Source organism: Tachypleus tridentatus, unplaced genomic scaffold, assembly GCF_004210375.1.
Source record: "Tachypleus tridentatus isolate NWPU-2018 unplaced genomic scaffold, ASM421037v1 Hic_cluster_2, whole genome shotgun sequence".
NCBI lineage: Eukaryota > Metazoa > Arthropoda > Merostomata > Xiphosura > Limulidae > Tachypleus > Tachypleus tridentatus.
The window spans coordinates 25,961,052-25,977,839 of record NW_027467782.1 but is presented as its reverse complement, the minus strand read 5'-3'; the positions used below and the strand labels follow the sequence as shown (position 1 = coordinate 25,977,839).

General features: G+C 34.7%; 1 non-coding gene across 1 annotated transcript; it reads right to left on the bottom strand.

Moving 5' to 3' along the window:
* Window positions 1-5,403: 5,403 nt before the first annotated feature.
* Window positions 5,404-5,476, bottom strand: TRNAA-AGC (transfer RNA alanine (anticodon AGC)). The gene has a single exon. It is a non-coding gene; the product is annotated as a tRNA-Ala (tRNA).
* Between the last annotated feature and the right edge of the window lie 11,312 nt (window positions 5,477-16,788).

Here is a 16,788-nt window from a genome sequence, read left to right as displayed (position 1 = left end):
CCAAATAATATTAATTGGTTAAGAAACCACCGTCATATCTTCTCCAACAGATTGATTCCCGGGAGGTCTGATATGAAAAGGAGATAGACCAAAATATATGTACTGTGTTGGCTAGGATATCATGGGAAAGGTGGATAAACTATCATATCTACAATTAAGGATGTCATCCTCTTTTTAACACTCAGTTTAGTGAAACATACTGTCAAGATGGGCGAAGACTGTACCTGGTTCATGATTATTTCGTTCTCCTTTTTTTTTTTCTCTAACTAGAGATGTCACACTCCACAGAGATGAATTTGGGTGCTCCTCTAGGTAAATTATACACAGTTTCCTCAACCAAGTCAATGTGAGTTTAGGTAGGATATCGTAATAATTTCTTACACTGATACCTCGACTCACACTTCCCACTTCTGGTACTTCTCTTCTTGGAGGCAGCTGCGACAGAAGTAACAAGGGTGGGTGGGATTTTCAAGAGTAGTTGCGGGCACAAACTAAACGAAAAAATGATCATATGAGAAGAGGTATCTATCGGAAATATATTTACCGTGTATGAAAATACTAATTTTTCATAAATTTACAATCAGCCTATAACAGCCTTTTGTTTAAAAAACATATAGATGCTACAGATGTAAGACAAGGCTAAAAATCGACATTACGAAAAATGTATTAAAATTGTATGTGTATAATGTTATGTTTATATAAATAACTATACAGAAACCTTCATAACATGTTCATTCCTACCCGATTCATTCAATACCAGAAACTGGGCAAGAAAACATTTCTACATTTACTGAAATATTGAAATTGTTCATGTGTGATGATTTAATACGATCACATTTTATATTTTTAGTTGTCTACACAGGATCAGAATGTTCAGAAAAATTAACCATGTCCGTGGATTATGAAGATGTGTTCAGCTAAAGGACTTTTCAAGAATCCCTTTCCCACCAAACTTGTTTATCCTTTAACTCACTGAAGCCTTATAAAGTTACGTTTAGTCCCACTGTTCATCACTAGGAGCGTAGCTTAAGAGTTGGTGGTGAGTTGTGATGTCAAGCAGCCTTTCCTCTAATCCTTCACTTATAAATTAGGGACGGATAACGGAGATGAACCTCTTGTAACTTTGAGCGAAGTTCAAGCTACACTGCAAGTCAAATAAACACAACATAACCATAGAAAACACTCAAATACTAAATAAAGAAACAAACATAAACAAACGCAAAATTAAAGAAGCCTTACTTATTCAACAACTTAAACCCAAAATAAACCAATATAAAGGAACGCCTTTATACCTATATTAATATAATAAAATAAATAAAATTATATATTCAAACATCTAATACCGCCCTCTACATTTCGACACACAGTTACACAACCCCTTTCAAACATGTGGTCAGCTTCCGGTCAGTTACCTCTTTCTTTGTGAACCTGACGATGACCGAAGGAGGTCGAAACGTTGTTCGCTCTTCTATGTAAAATATTTTCTCAACCCAAACGAGCCGTTTTTGCATATAAATTTCTCAACAAGTGGGTTTCTCGACATCACTGATGTCTGTATTTCACCAGTAGGTGGCTGAAAGCAGGTAAAAATTAAGATTGGTGCACTCGAAAATTTTGCAGAAGAAGGTGGTTCATCTTCTATTACTGATGAGTTTGTATCTCAAGCACTACCTATAATAACAACGTGGAAATGTCTAAAACTAATCTATTAGAAGTTATAACAAAGATGTTCTTCACAAACAGGACAACACTTCTAAAGCTTCTCACTCAACACAGAATCTCTTTATGTAACACCTCTAAAGAGCTGCTCTTGCCACACTAATCGATAAATGTGTAAATTTTACAAAACTGTCAATTTATCTTCTTGGTGACAATGGATAAACAACAGAGCCAACAAGTTACCTCCCATCACACATCTCTGACCACAGGAGATGAACTAATCAGTTTCTTGTAACTGTAAAAGAGTTATAATCAAAATAGTTCATGTTCCAAAAAAGTAATTACCAAGTTACATTGTGTGTACAGAGTTTCTGGAGAAAGGTTCTAGAGTTTGAAGAAACCAACATATCTAAATCAGATGGAGATGATGAATAAAGTACAAAACTAAAGTTCATCCTAATCTGATAAACATTTCTATCGACACAGTTCATTCTTTTGGTTTGTGAATAGTTTTACTAGGTTTGAGTCTCTGATTATTTTCCTGACCTGCTTATGTTGTTTAAATATTTATAATATTAATGCATAATATAAACTTATTTGTAAGTATTTAGCTTTAATATCAAAGGAATGACATAATGAAACCTCCATTTAAAATATTTTACAGAATCCCCATTAATTCATTTATTTTTTATCACGATATAATACATTTTGTAACTTACATGTTTTGTAAGGAACTTCAGGAAAGGAAAAATAGAGATAAGACGTCTACACTTGTGGTTCAAGAGCTGTTTGAAAAGTTAAATGTAGAACAACAGTGTATTGAAATTGATGAAGAGGAAGACATAAAAATGTAGAATATAAATTTAATAAAAATTAGGTTTAATAGAAATAGTAATGATGTTAAAACTAACTAGATATAACTACTGGTGTGGGAAATATTGAATAATAACTTAAGTTGATCATTTTAGATAAATATATGAATTGTGAAGAACGTTATGTAATTATAACAGTAGGAAGACAAACAATGATTTATAAACATAAAGAAATGTTTTACTGATGATAGAAAATAGTGAACATAGGTCTTCTTGAAACATGTAATATGTTCCACCATGGATAAAACTATTGTTTTTGTGCTTATAATTAATTGTTCGCCTATCTATTATTTCAACAAAATTTTGTAGAATTAAGAAATTTATTGTTTCAACAAGATTTGTGAATACTGGAAGTGAATAATGTAACTCTGGAAAAAGCCATCTATACAGTTAAGAAGGATTTTGTAAGTCAATAATAATGTATTTTCGTATAACAAAGCCACATCAGGCTATTTACTCTTATAAATACATAAACACGACGCTGTACCATCAGGGGATAGAGTGAATAATAGACACATTCTTTTACATTTTGGTTTACAGATATTATAAATCAATCTAGTGATAAACTGACAATGTCATAAATAAATTTATTTGTTTTTATACAAATTAGCAGAGAAAGTTCAAAATATGATGATAATTACATATATATTATGATTAAAACATAATTGGACTGTTAAGAAAATATATCAGCACCTTAGATTAAATTATAAACATGAAACTGGTTGTGTGATGATATAAAACTGTAAATATATGATCATGTAGTTTTCACGTTTATGTACAGAAATATATTTCTCATGTTTAATTTAAAGTATGAAACATTTTTATTCCTTTAGGGTTCAGAAAGAGCACATAGAAACTTATTGTGTTGATTTTTCAAATAATTAGAAAAACTATGAAGAACTTGCGAGAAAATTGAAAATATTTACAGACAGTGATGACTGTGTCTTTACTATACCAAATGTACCTACACAGTCAGTATTAACTTTTACCTTTTTACAGTGGAGTTACTCAGGATTTAATAATGTCTCGATATATAAATATTTAAGAAATGAAAATATTTACAGATAGTGGTGACTGTGTTTACTATACCAAATGTACCTACGTAGCTGGAACAATTACCAGTGTTAACATTTACCTCATACAGTGTAGTTAATCCATGATCTAATAATGTCTCCACATATAAATAATAGAAACTGCGTTGTGAGGTGACTGTTAACCAACAATGTCTTAAGTAGGTTTGTGGATTTGTTGGAGCCTGCTATTATTTTTCTTGAAGAAAAGAAAAGATTCTATCCTCAAATGGGAAATGATGAATGGATGCAAGATCTAATGTTCCTTACTTGTATAATGATTCATCTACAAACTCTCAACTTGGCACTCCAGGGAAAGGATAAGATTGTTTCTGATCTTACTCAGACAATTTTCAGCTTTCAAATAAAATTAGACTTTTTCAAAGAGACATATTGTCAAGACACTTTAGTTACTTTCCCAATCGCAAAAGGAGAATAACTACATTATCTGATAATGAAATAAAAGATCACAAATTGGAAAAATATAAAGATAAATTACAAGAACTCCTTCATAATTTGCTAGATACGTTTGAGAACTTGTAGAAACTGAAGCCATGCTTCGCCTTTCTTGTAAATCCGTTCATCATTGATGTGGTCAATGATGATTGTCCAATTGTCGAACCTCTTGTTACAGAATCATCTGCTGTGGAAATGGAACTAATAAAAAATACAGGAGGACCTGGGTCTCAAGATGATCCATAAATCCCATTCTACAACAGCGTTCTGGAAGCAAGTTCCAGAAATAAAATATCCTGAACAGAAAAACAAAATGTGCAACTCATCTCATTTTCAGCACAACATACTGCTGTGAATCACTGTACTCTGTAATGAAGTTTGTGAAGTCGAAGCATCGTGCAGTCCTCACAAATCAACACCTGACGGAGCTAATTCGTACAGACTTGACAACATACCAGCAGGTATTTCAACGATTCACAACCAAGATGGAAACTCACAAGACCTCTACTAGTAGTAAATATCCTGATAATTGTATCAACATCTGTTTGTGTTAGAAAAATATTATGATAAGAATATAATTTTGTAAGGTCGTATCTGATTAAAATATCTCTAATTTTATTGTTTTGCATATTATCCTCCATGTTTTGACCAGATATTTACTAAAACAAATTAATATCATTAAAATATCTGTTTTTACCCATTTTCTTTTTATTTTTGTCAGTTTCATTTAATGTTAATGAAATGCAAATTTGCATGTTTTTCATAGATGTTTCCGTAGTTCATTACCGTATTAAAAACGCTAAATATAGTTAAATCAATAATCAGCCAGGATTTTGAAAATATTTGTTACATATATATGTACTTTATGATTATTGAAACTAATACAAACTAACAGTTTAAAATCTACATACATGAATAAATATTATTACGTACATTTATTTTTAATATTTATATAAAATTTATGTAACAAAATGTACATGTAACAATAAAAACGTGTATGTAATATTTGTTCATGTCTTGCGGCTCTCAAACATCTGAAGTTTATCATATGTGGTTCTTAACGTTAAACAAGTTTGGGCACTTCTGGCATAAAACATAATCGGTTGCAGAGATTTGTCTATATTGAAACATACCGATGCCACAGTTAGCTCAAATTGTGTGATACTAACACGACTCTTTGTAAGAAAATGAATAAAATAGTCATTCTTGTATATACATAACTTGGAAGGAAAAAATTACTTACATTTGTGTTGAATAAAGTAAGTTATTAAACAACTTGTAACAGACAGAAACTTTTTTACGGAATATAAGTCTAGTAATTGTGGAACCTTTTGAAAATGATCAATTGGAGACGCCGGGTATCGATCCCGGTACCTCTCACATGCTAAGCGAGCGCTCTACCACTTGAGCTACGTCCCCTATTTTCCAAGTTTTAATAGTACAATACTTAATTACGATAAATATCGAGATTTATTTTTATTTTGTTTTTTAACGTTAAAAAATGTATTAGAACTTGTTTAGCTAGAGGCACAAATGTATGTCAGTAAATGCCGTCAGATAAGGCAACACCTAGACAAGCCCTATTTTACATATAAGGTTTCTTCTGTATCGTTTCTTGGTTCACTTAGTACTATAAAAACTTTATAAAATATCTGAAATAATAAAATACGTATCTGTTTGTTTGTTTGTTTGTTTGTTTTTGAATTTCGCACAAAGCTACTCAAGGGCTATCTTTGCTAGCCGTCTCCAATTAGGCAGTGTAAGACTAGAGGGAAGGCAGCTAGTCATCACTACCCACCACCAACTCTTGGGCTACTCTTTTACCAACGAATAGTGGGATTGAACGTACATTATAACGCCCCCACGGCTGAAAGGGCGAGCATGTTTGGCGCGAAGGGGATGCGAACCCGTGACCCTCAGATTACGAGTTGCACATCTTAACACGCTTGGCCATGCCGGGCCGATAAAATATGTAACGTCCCTTTCTTCCCTCAAAATATGATCAGTTTATCTTAAAACAAAGTCATGAGTCTAATGATAAAAGTGAGTTAATATAAAATAAAAGAATATTTCTGTCACATAAAACTAACATTTCAAAGTTTGTAAGTAAATGTTATGTTTCTAATGCAGCATATCTTCATCTTTATTAACATGTCTTTATTTGTGTAAAACTTTATCAAACATATGTTATGTTACAGAAATATTCTTTTATTTTATATTAACTCACTTTTATCATTAGACTCATGACTTTGTTTTAAGATAAACTGGTCATATTTTGAGGGAAGAAAGGGACGTTACGTATTTTATAACTTCAGATATTTTATAAAGTTTTATAGTATTAAGTGAACCATGAAATGGTTCAGTAGAAATATTATACGTGAAATAGACCTTGTCTGGGTATTACCTGACCTGGCGTTCACCATGTAACGTGTGTTCTTATCGCTTGTTAAACCAGTTCTAATATACCTACAGGGCTTAAAAGTATCAGATTTTTATTATCATTGACTATTATACAAGAAAAAGTTTCAAAAGGTTTATGTATCTCAAATGGTAGAGCGCTCGCTTAGGAGCAAGATATACCTTTCCTCGAGTGGTGGGTTCTTACGCCATGAGAGTCGCGGGTTCGAGTCCCCGTCGTACCAAGCATGCTTGCCCTTTCAGCACTGAGGGCGTTATAATGTGACGGTCAATTCCACTATTCGTTGGTAAAAGTGAAGTCCAAGAGTGGGTGGTGGATTGTGATGACTAGTTGCCTTCCCTCTAGTCTTACACTGCTAAATTAAGGATGGCTAGCGCAGATAGCCCTCATGTAACTTTGCGCGAAATTCAAAAAATGAAAACAAACAAAATATTACGTTAAAAGTAATAACCTGAAGGACATTTCTTTTAAAAGAAGTGCTTCAACTTTAATACCTTTGAATGGTATTTCAGTTGAACAGTTCATCATGGCAATAAGTGCGCTGTCAGATGCAAATAAGAATATGGAGTTAAATGTATTAGATCTAGTACATAAAACGGTGTTACTTTGTACAGAAGGAATGACTTTTGAACAAATGGTAGACACAGTAGAATTGTTATATAAAGTTGGTAGTATACAATCGATAGTTTAGAGACCTGAGAGGTATGAGATTTAGTTTAAGTATTCGTATGGAACATTTACACCTCAAATGCGATACCTTCCTATTTTTCCAAGAATTACAATTCAAACTACCTTAGAACAAAATGATAGTTCTGACGGGAGATTTCAATAGCATTTTGAATATAAAGAGCTCATACAATCAATCAGACTAATACGGGATCTATTGTATTAGTCTGATTGATTGTATGAGCTAACATAATTTAGTGGATGTGTGGATAAAATTCCATCCCACTGACTGAACATTCAGAAAAGACTTTGAGAAAAATTTATCGTAATCTAGAATATTTGTCAAAATGAGTAAAGTTAACAACGCTAAAATCAGGAGTTCGATTCCCCTCGGTGGACTCAGCAGATAGCCCCATGTGGCTTTGCTATAAGAAAACACACACAATACACACAAGTAAAGATAAATTACCTCTGATGAGCAAACAGTCTGCTTTAGTGGAAAGTTTACTGTGAGATCTCATGTGGTGTCCTTTAAACGTCAAATTACCAAGCTTCTTATGTATATTATTCACAACAGATGAGACCTATATATTTCAATTTATTTAATATTTCCTATTTTTGTCTGTTACACCAGAAATGTAGGATAAAATGACTCATTCTCTGGTGTTAAATGCTTAGAAAATTAAAGCAACAATTAGTGGGTGTAATTTCAACACTTATATATATATTACTTCTTGTGTCTTGTGTGCTTTGGACCGTATAATCAGTGAAGTGATGATTCAGAAAAATGTTGTTGATATATTACTTTAAAAAAAGCCAATATGGACTTCACCGGTACACCTATGGATTATAAGAAGAAAACATTGGTATTCAGAATCACTTAAAATATCAATGAAATAAAAAGTTCATATTATTTTCATGAAATGTGTATAGATAACAGTAGCAAGTAGAAATTTACGGAAATGGTTTACTTTCCTTGAGAAGAATACTTTGAACGACGTTTGGTTCCATTTCTATGTATTTTCATCAGGTTGAGATCTATTGTTATTTGCCGTTGACATCCTTGATTAGTAGTTTAATGTGGCTTTTAAGGATGCAACCGCAGCATTAGATTATTGTTCTTAATCAGAATATTTAGAAAAATTAAAAAAGGAAAAACGAAAACGTTCACAGCAGATTTTAGTGGGGGTGTGGACTGAGCGACAGGTGTGGGTAAAATGTTTTGGGCAAACTTGGCATAGGCCGAAAATGGTCGAAGGGTCGTTCAGCTCATCAGTCGGGTTATTTCAGGGTTTAGGCCACAACAGGTTTGTTCGGGAACCGAGTTTATGTTCGACAACTGAGACATTATTTTCTCAAACAATATGTTCGAAAACCGAATACTTCAGGAATGGAGTCATTCAAGAACCGAGATACCACTGTATTTGACTTCATTTTATATGTCATTATTCCATATTTTAAGTAAGTTATGGATTCCACGTGAACAAAATTCCTTTAATTTGGATTCAAAAAACAATCTTAACTCAGTTTTGAGTTCCTCGTTTTAACAAACATTTTTTCATTTTAGTAATGCCGTGAGGATCTTAAAATATGATAATCAGATGGAGCAATATCTAGTGAATAGGATCGATGAGGCACAACTTCCCATTTTGAGGCCTGAAGTTTTTCTTGGGTCATTTATGAAGTGTGTAGGATTCAAAACACAATCTTAAGTCGTGCAAAAACATTAGTCTTCTATATTGATTAATGCAGTTCTTTTCCTTATCAGTTCTTGGTGTTAGCACTTCAACTGATGACAATATCTTTCAGCTGTGATTTGGATCCAAAATTTTGTGATAAACTGCACTTCCCAGATCCCACCAAACACAAGGCAAAACTTTTTTTTTTAATATAAGTCATTCTTCGGTGTTGGTACAGGTGTGTAACAGAGATTCAACAATTGTCTCTTACGTTGAGTATGCTCATAAAAAAAAAAAACTTCGTTGCCACTAACAATTCTTTCCAGAATTGGTTCATGAGCATTTCTTGTTTTCAAAGATTAACAAATAGTGACTCCCTCAACGTGTTAATTATCCGAAAACTAGTGTCCAAGTTTTGAAACTTTTCCAATTTCGTAGATGTAGTAGGTAATGATTGTTACATGGAGCTGTTGAGCCATTTCTCACAGTCAACTTTGATTGCTTCAAATATTAAAATATTGACATTGAGAAAAGGCATAAATTTACAAGTTCTTTTCTTCAAACCGAATTACAACTTTTGCATAAAACGTTATTTACTTTCCTACCTAATATTCTCTGTGATAATTCTTTGTATCATTAAAGTTTTGTGCTCTGGTAGTCATCACTATGGCCACATTTTTTGTGTGCGCAGTATCACTAATGTGTTTCTTTAAGTATTTGTTATACACACATACACGTGCCATCACTGAACAATTCCCTCTTACTGTTGCAAACAGGCTCAATGTCGATGACTTTCATATCAGTCATCAAACATGAGGTATACTGAGTGGGAGCTAGACTGTTATAAAAACAAAGTAATTTTTCATATTTTACTTAGGTGCTTCACACACTTCTTTGTTTGTATACCCCTCACTATAGAGTATGTAGGACAATTTTTTGGTCTGCATTTTAAGTTTATCCTACTGCTGGTTATGAAGATTACTACTGCCAACTATACAGTTAAAATATTTAATGAAGATCACAACACTTTTTTACATTCTATATAAAATATAAAGGTCAGATCACATTTGTGAAATTGCCTACTTTTAAGTAGAGGAAATTGATAAAGACAATGAATTTCATGGTATCATTAGTTTTTACAAAGTATATAATTGTTTACAAGTAACTTCTCTTAGGAATTAAAACCAACAATCCTATCACACACGTAAATGGAAGAACTCAATGAAAGTATTTATATTTAAAAGAGTATCTTAAATGTATGTTCTATTTATCCTGTATATTTCCATACATGTCCATTACAAATGTTTGGTACCTTCATTATTTTGTACCATTTACATTTTTTGACAAGCAAGTACATCTGCATACTTTCTCTTTATTACAGAAAAACATATTTCAAGGGACGTAATACTTTAGGTATAAACATTTCAAATGTAAAATATTTTTCGAAAACAAATCAGTATCATGAGAAAGAGTAAGAAAAAGAAAAAAACATTTGTCTTAGAAATCTTATATACAACATCATGCACACTATATTTCATCAGGAACACTATTTAACATAAGTATAGAAGGTATGAAATTTCTGCTTTTTAGAAACTTAAATTAGGTTCATGCTGAAGGAACTTCAAACAAACCTTCCAATTAACAGATGTTCCACAACCAATAGCAATTCAAATTGGCTTGAAATAAATGTTTCCACTTTTATACTTGTATACTTATAGTGGATATAATTATCTTGATACTGTATGTCCTAAAACCAAATCAAATTCCTAAAACAAGAATTGTTGAACCCTTTACAAGTGAAATATATTTATCTGTAACTTGGTAATCACATTCAAAATTAATTTTCCTTAAACTTTTGTCCAGAATAAAACTTAGTTTGCGCAAACTACAATGACAAGAAATGTTATAATATTTTAACTCATTCTGGGATAGTTCAATAGTCAAGAGACAGGGTTAAAATCTCCCTTAGGTAAAAATATTTTTCATATAGCTACTTACCTCTGCACCACTGAGAGCTATTCACTTACATACAACTATCACATGCCATCAACCTTGAACAAGCTCCCACGTGCATTGTAACAGCTTATGACAATCACACTGCTGTAGCCCTCAACCAATGGGAAGGTCACACAATCTCTATATAAGCACAAGTTTTCTCTTGACAAGGCAAAGAAAATTAACTGGATGTCAGAAAGATCAGGAAAGAATTGTCTGTTCTATTTGTTTTGTTTTATAAGAGTTCAGAATTGGCTATGTCAATTATATTCCCAGAAAACTTTCATTTCAACACTGGCCTCTTAGAAGGAGGAGATTGGTTTAATATTTTCCATTCTCCTATGCTCAATACAGATTTTTGTTAAGTAATACCTGTGAGGTAAAGACAGCAACTTGGTGGTTTCCCATGGCACCAGGAATGAGAAGTGTAAGATGTTTTTCTTCATGTAACATTGTATCAGATGACTATCACCTTCTTCCATCAATTTTATTTTTTTTTTATCAATGAGGAATTTTCAATTTGTTGAAATGTGTACATTAATCAAGGTACCATAATACGTATATATATAAACCACATGAAAATGACTGGAAAATAAAACAAACAAAGTCATCACACTAGATCTTCTGGGTATACAGGAGAATAAAATTGGTAGGAGGCAAAATCCAGAGAAAAAGGAAACTGCATAATTATATAAGTTATGGAAGCCAAATGTGTTACTTTTAGTTCACATACCAGTCTGTGAGATCGCCAAAGACAAACAACGAAAAGAGGCTGTGCTATGTTGAAACTGGCAGGAGATGCGAAAATGTCTATGGTCTGACTCACCCAAAGAAGAATATGCAAGATGGATCAGTTAGTGATCCTAAACAGTTAAAGCAGAAAAGGATAAATCAAGAGACCTCTCTAATGAAAAGAGTGATTCAGATATGATAAAGAAATGACAGGATAAGAATTAATTGATTGATTTAGTGTTTTATGGCACAAACATCCAGTAAAAAGGTAAAAAAAATTATATGTAGTAAAATACATAAAAGGAAATGATGGTGAAACAAAACATCATTGAAAACAGAAAAACATAAAACCAATGTTGACACTTAGTCAACAATGTTGAGAGAGAGAGCAGAGTAAAAGAAGTTGTAAAGGACTTTCTTTAGCAAAATGGTAATGATCATAACCCGCCAGGAAGACTCACAGGTAAGTTCAAGAATCACTGTCAGTCATCTGAAGTTGGCCTTTTCAGTCCTGGTTCTGAGTTATGTGTCATTAAGGCCAGTACTAAAAGGTAAAGTAATAAAAGTGTTAAATGACATGTAGCAAAAATGTAATAACTACTCCCCAGGACGAATAACGGGTAGTTCAAACAGCAGCGTTAGTCATCTGAAGTTGGCCTTTCCAGTCCTGGTGTCGAGTTATATAATGCTCTGGCCATTTCACAATGTCAAATGGAACTAGAGAGGAGGAAACTGTAAAAGGGGAACCACAATTAAAAAGGTGAAATGAAGAAATATTCAACACTTAAATGAGATTAAAAGATTAATGGCCATTAAAAAACTAAAACTTTATCAACGTGGACAGTGTCACCATCACCAATAACACTGTCCAATGTTACAGATAAACCCTATGAAAAAAAAATGTTTAAAATGGTGCCGTCGTTGAGAATCGTAACAGCAGCTGCTGTATAATACAGCCAGTTACCGCTGCCACATAGTCTTCTATTGATGGCTGATTCACGATGGCAGGATCAAGTTCTGCGAGAGCAGTGAAAGTGGACCAGTCTGCCTGATCCAGCTTCCACCGGGGCACACGGGTAGAGTGGCATCCACCACGGCCAGTCTCTCTCAAAAGGATCGGAAAATGATCACTGCCTAGTGGATTACTGTCAACCCTCCATGAAAAATGGGAGAATAATGAAGGGGAGCAAACTGAGAGATCAATAGCAGTAAAGGACTGACTAGGTGCATGAACATAAGTGGAAGAACCAGTATTGAAAAGAGAAAGATTGTGATCAGAGAGCATACTCTCTATAGAACGACCCCTCTTATCAATAACAGCACTTCCCAGAGGGATGATGTTCATTAAAGTCCCCCAGGATTAGAAATGGAGACGGTAACTGTTCAACGAGAGCATCAAGGTATGATTGATCATATGTCTCTCCAGGGGACAGGTAGAGAGAACAAACAGTGATGGTATGACCCAAGGAAACACGGATGGCTACGGCCTCCAAGGGTGTGTTGAATGACAAAGACAGGGTGGGCAGATGCTGATCAACCAACAGTGCCACCCCTCCATGTACTCGTCCATCACTCAGCCTAAAATTTCTGTACAGAGAAAACTGCCGAATGGTGAATGTATCAGCAGGTTTGAGAAATGTTTCTTGTAAGGAAAGACAAACAGGATGGTAGGAAGCAATAAGTGTTTTGATAACATTCAGATTAGAAGATAAACCTCGACAGTTCCATTGTATCAAGGTGGCCATTTTTAATGACGTGTAGGTGAAATGGCTGGAGAACCCTTCTGTTTATGACCACGTCTTTTTTCCTTACTGTCCTTAGTCAGAGGAGGTCTATCAACCTCTGTGGATTTTGCCCTGGGCCAAGTGGGCATGTCTTTGTTATTGGAAGGGGATTCCAGTGACTGAGGACGTGAACGAATGATTGTTTTGCCTCTTGGGGTGGAAGAAAAAGATGTATCAGAAGAAATGCCTGTATTTGAAACTGAAGGATGTGGATCTTGAGCTTTGTTGGAATGTATGGGTGGAACAGAGACAGAGATGGGTGTTGAAGTCGATTCATCAACCTGTTTAACCATGGAGGTCAAAAGGATTTTCATTGGCTTTGAAAACGATTCTCTTGGAGGCACAGAGAGATCTGTCTGCACTCCCACTGTAGTTGTGGAATGAAATGCAGCAGCATATGTCCGAGATAAAGTTGTGGGCAGCACTTTCGAGCCTCAGGATAACTAATGTTGTGTGTCATTTCAAACCCTGCACCCATTTTTCCTCCAACCATTTTGAGCAAGAACGAAAGTAGGAAGGGTGAGAACCATTGCAGTTGACACAATGTGGGTCCATGTCACAGTCATAGGCATCGTGGTCCTTGCCACCACAACGACCACATGTCAGGGAACCACGACATGATGTCTTTGAGTGGCCGAATCTCTGACATTGGAAACATTGGAGAGGGTTTGGAATGTATGGCCGTACCCTGCATATGAGATAACCTGCCTTGATGGTGGCAGGTGCACGTGATGATGTAAATGTCAAAACGAGGGTATTTGTTGGCAGTGTATCTTCATCTTTGCGAGTGGAGATGCGCCTCACTGCAGAAACTCCTTGAGTGGAGAGACCAGCGAGAATCTCTGATTCGGGGATGTTCTTCAAATTTCTCTCAACAATAATTCCTCGTGATGAATTCAAGGTAGCATGAGGGGTAACCTCAATCGGTACATCTCCAATTGCCTTTGAATTCAAGAGGAGTTCACTGTGTTGGGATATGGATGTTTCAACCAATATGTCTCCAGATCGAAGCTTCTTTATTGACTTTGGAGAGCCAGCAATTCCCTCTAGTCCCTTCTGAATAAAAAAAGGGGACAATTGCCTAAAAGGTATTTCCGAAAGAGAATGTAATATAAGAAACTGAGGTACGTGTGTTACAGATGTTGAAGATTGCTGTTCAGAGTCTTCAAGACGTGGTCGCTTACCTATTGACTGCTTTTTCACTATTTTATTTAAGTTTTTAAAGGAGGATCCATAGGAAAAAGACAAATTTCGGAACCCACTGACCCCACCCACCATGGAGCCCTACGAGGGAATGCACTACAAAGTCATGCAAGGACAATGCAGCAACGCCAGGATTTTGTGAGGACTATACCCAAACACCAGCATCAGGCACAATGCCCACAACACCTGTTGAGAACTTCCAACACTGGTATTTGGTTGACTCTAGCCCAAGTGGACCAGCCGATTGACCCAAGGGGGTCACCCAAAGGCCGCCCATCTATAGGAATTCAAGGTCAAAGTGGTGTATTAGGGTTGGACCCCTCAACCACCAAGATCCACTCTTCCCCTTCACGGGTTGCCACGCACGGCAAACATGTGGGTGGATGTTTACATCCCAGAGAAGGTAACCAGACAGAACAGAACCTTACCTGGGAGGTCCCCTCACCACGCACAGGAATCCACACTGAGGGAACAGTATAAAAAACCAACTTTATGGAAACAACAAAAAGACTAGAATAAAAATCCATAGTAGAGACAGATTCTATAATTCCTTCTGTTAATAATAAAGATACAGAAGATCAGTGAGAAGTGGATAGAAAATAGAACAATAAGAAAGGTAAAGTATGAAAAAAGAAGATTGAAATTATGAGATAGGACATACAAAGCCCCAGGTTGTTAGAGAAAAAAGTAAACTGGGAGATGAAGTAAGAGAGGAAGGCACTGACAGGACCAAGACTGGGACTGGTTCCAAAGAAGAATAACCTCTGAAGTCTAAACCCTGGATTCCAAAGGATTAGGAGCAATCTCAAAAGACAGAACTATAAAAAACAATAGACAAGACAAAGCACCTAGATATAAGATGAAGGGATATGAACACCAAACTTAGGAAATACCATAAACAAATAAATCAGAACAAAGAGAGAAGGGGAAAAGTAAAACTAAAGTAACAAACCGATTTTAAACCATCTGTATACTAGGGAATAGAAGTATGGTTCAAAATATGTTTGGCAATGAAAATAGTACAACCAATTGGAAGTATCAACCTTCCTCAGATGATTCAGAGAAAGGTAACAGGCAGAGGTGGTAATAAAACATCGTGTGGTGGGCTGATCAGTGGAGACAGCAACGTCAATCTATGACATACTGAACTCAGTCAGCTACACCTAAATATGAAGACTAAAAACAAGAATGGCAGACTGTATATTCCCAAAAGTAGAGCCAGTGGAACCCAGTGTACAGACTCTGAACTGGAGAAGTGTGGAAAGACCCTGTTCAGGGCTGAAGTATCAGATGGTGAATAGCATACAGCATGTTCAAGGCCAAGGTCCTGAGAGAAACTTAGATAAAGAGACAAACAGTCCAGTTTTGAACAAAAAATCAATCTGCCTCATAACAGCTCCAAAATGTTCAGTGCCCTTGTTCACTTCGTATTTCAGTCGGTTGGATAAGTTTTACTACTGTGTATATTTCACAGTTATATCATTAGATAGGGTCAGAAAGACATTGTAAAGTAAAAGCAGCCAAATTGGAAATGTTTAGAAAACTGAGGCTGTGCAAAAATAAAATTGTTATTGCATTTTCACAATCTGCAATTATTATGTACTCCAACACTTGTTTCACTACTTTCATTACAGTTGGTGTTAGGGTATAGAAGATAAGAGAGCAAGTTTAAAGTTCTATGAAAAATAAAAAAAATGATATTCATTTTGAAGGCATAATGAGTAATGTAAATTAAACATAAAAACCATTAGAAGAACACAAGTAATTTTATTCTTAGCATAACAAATCACACTTTACACAGAATTACTTGACAGAGAATTCATAAATTAATGGATAAATGTTTTATGAAAGCAATTTACTCGAAATATAATTTCAGTTTGCAAAAGAATGTAACGTTTAGATAAACATTTGCCAAAACTCATGATGATACACTTTGTATATTTAGAATATTTCAGTGGTTAATGTAATTTCATGTTTACATGGAGATTACAAAACTGGTCAGAATGACCAAGCACACATACAGGTTTAATAGAGTATAATCTAATTGACAATGGAATATGCATGTGGATCACAATCAGTTGCCTAAATGTTTTAGTTTGAAGTACATTTTTTTAAAATTCTTTAGATACACTTACCATTTTGGAAACTTCTAGTAAGCCTAATTTTCTTTTCACTTTTGATAAAACACCACCAGTGACTTCATCAGGAAAACTGCTCTTGATTGGATGCTGTAAAAAATTACTTTTCATAAAT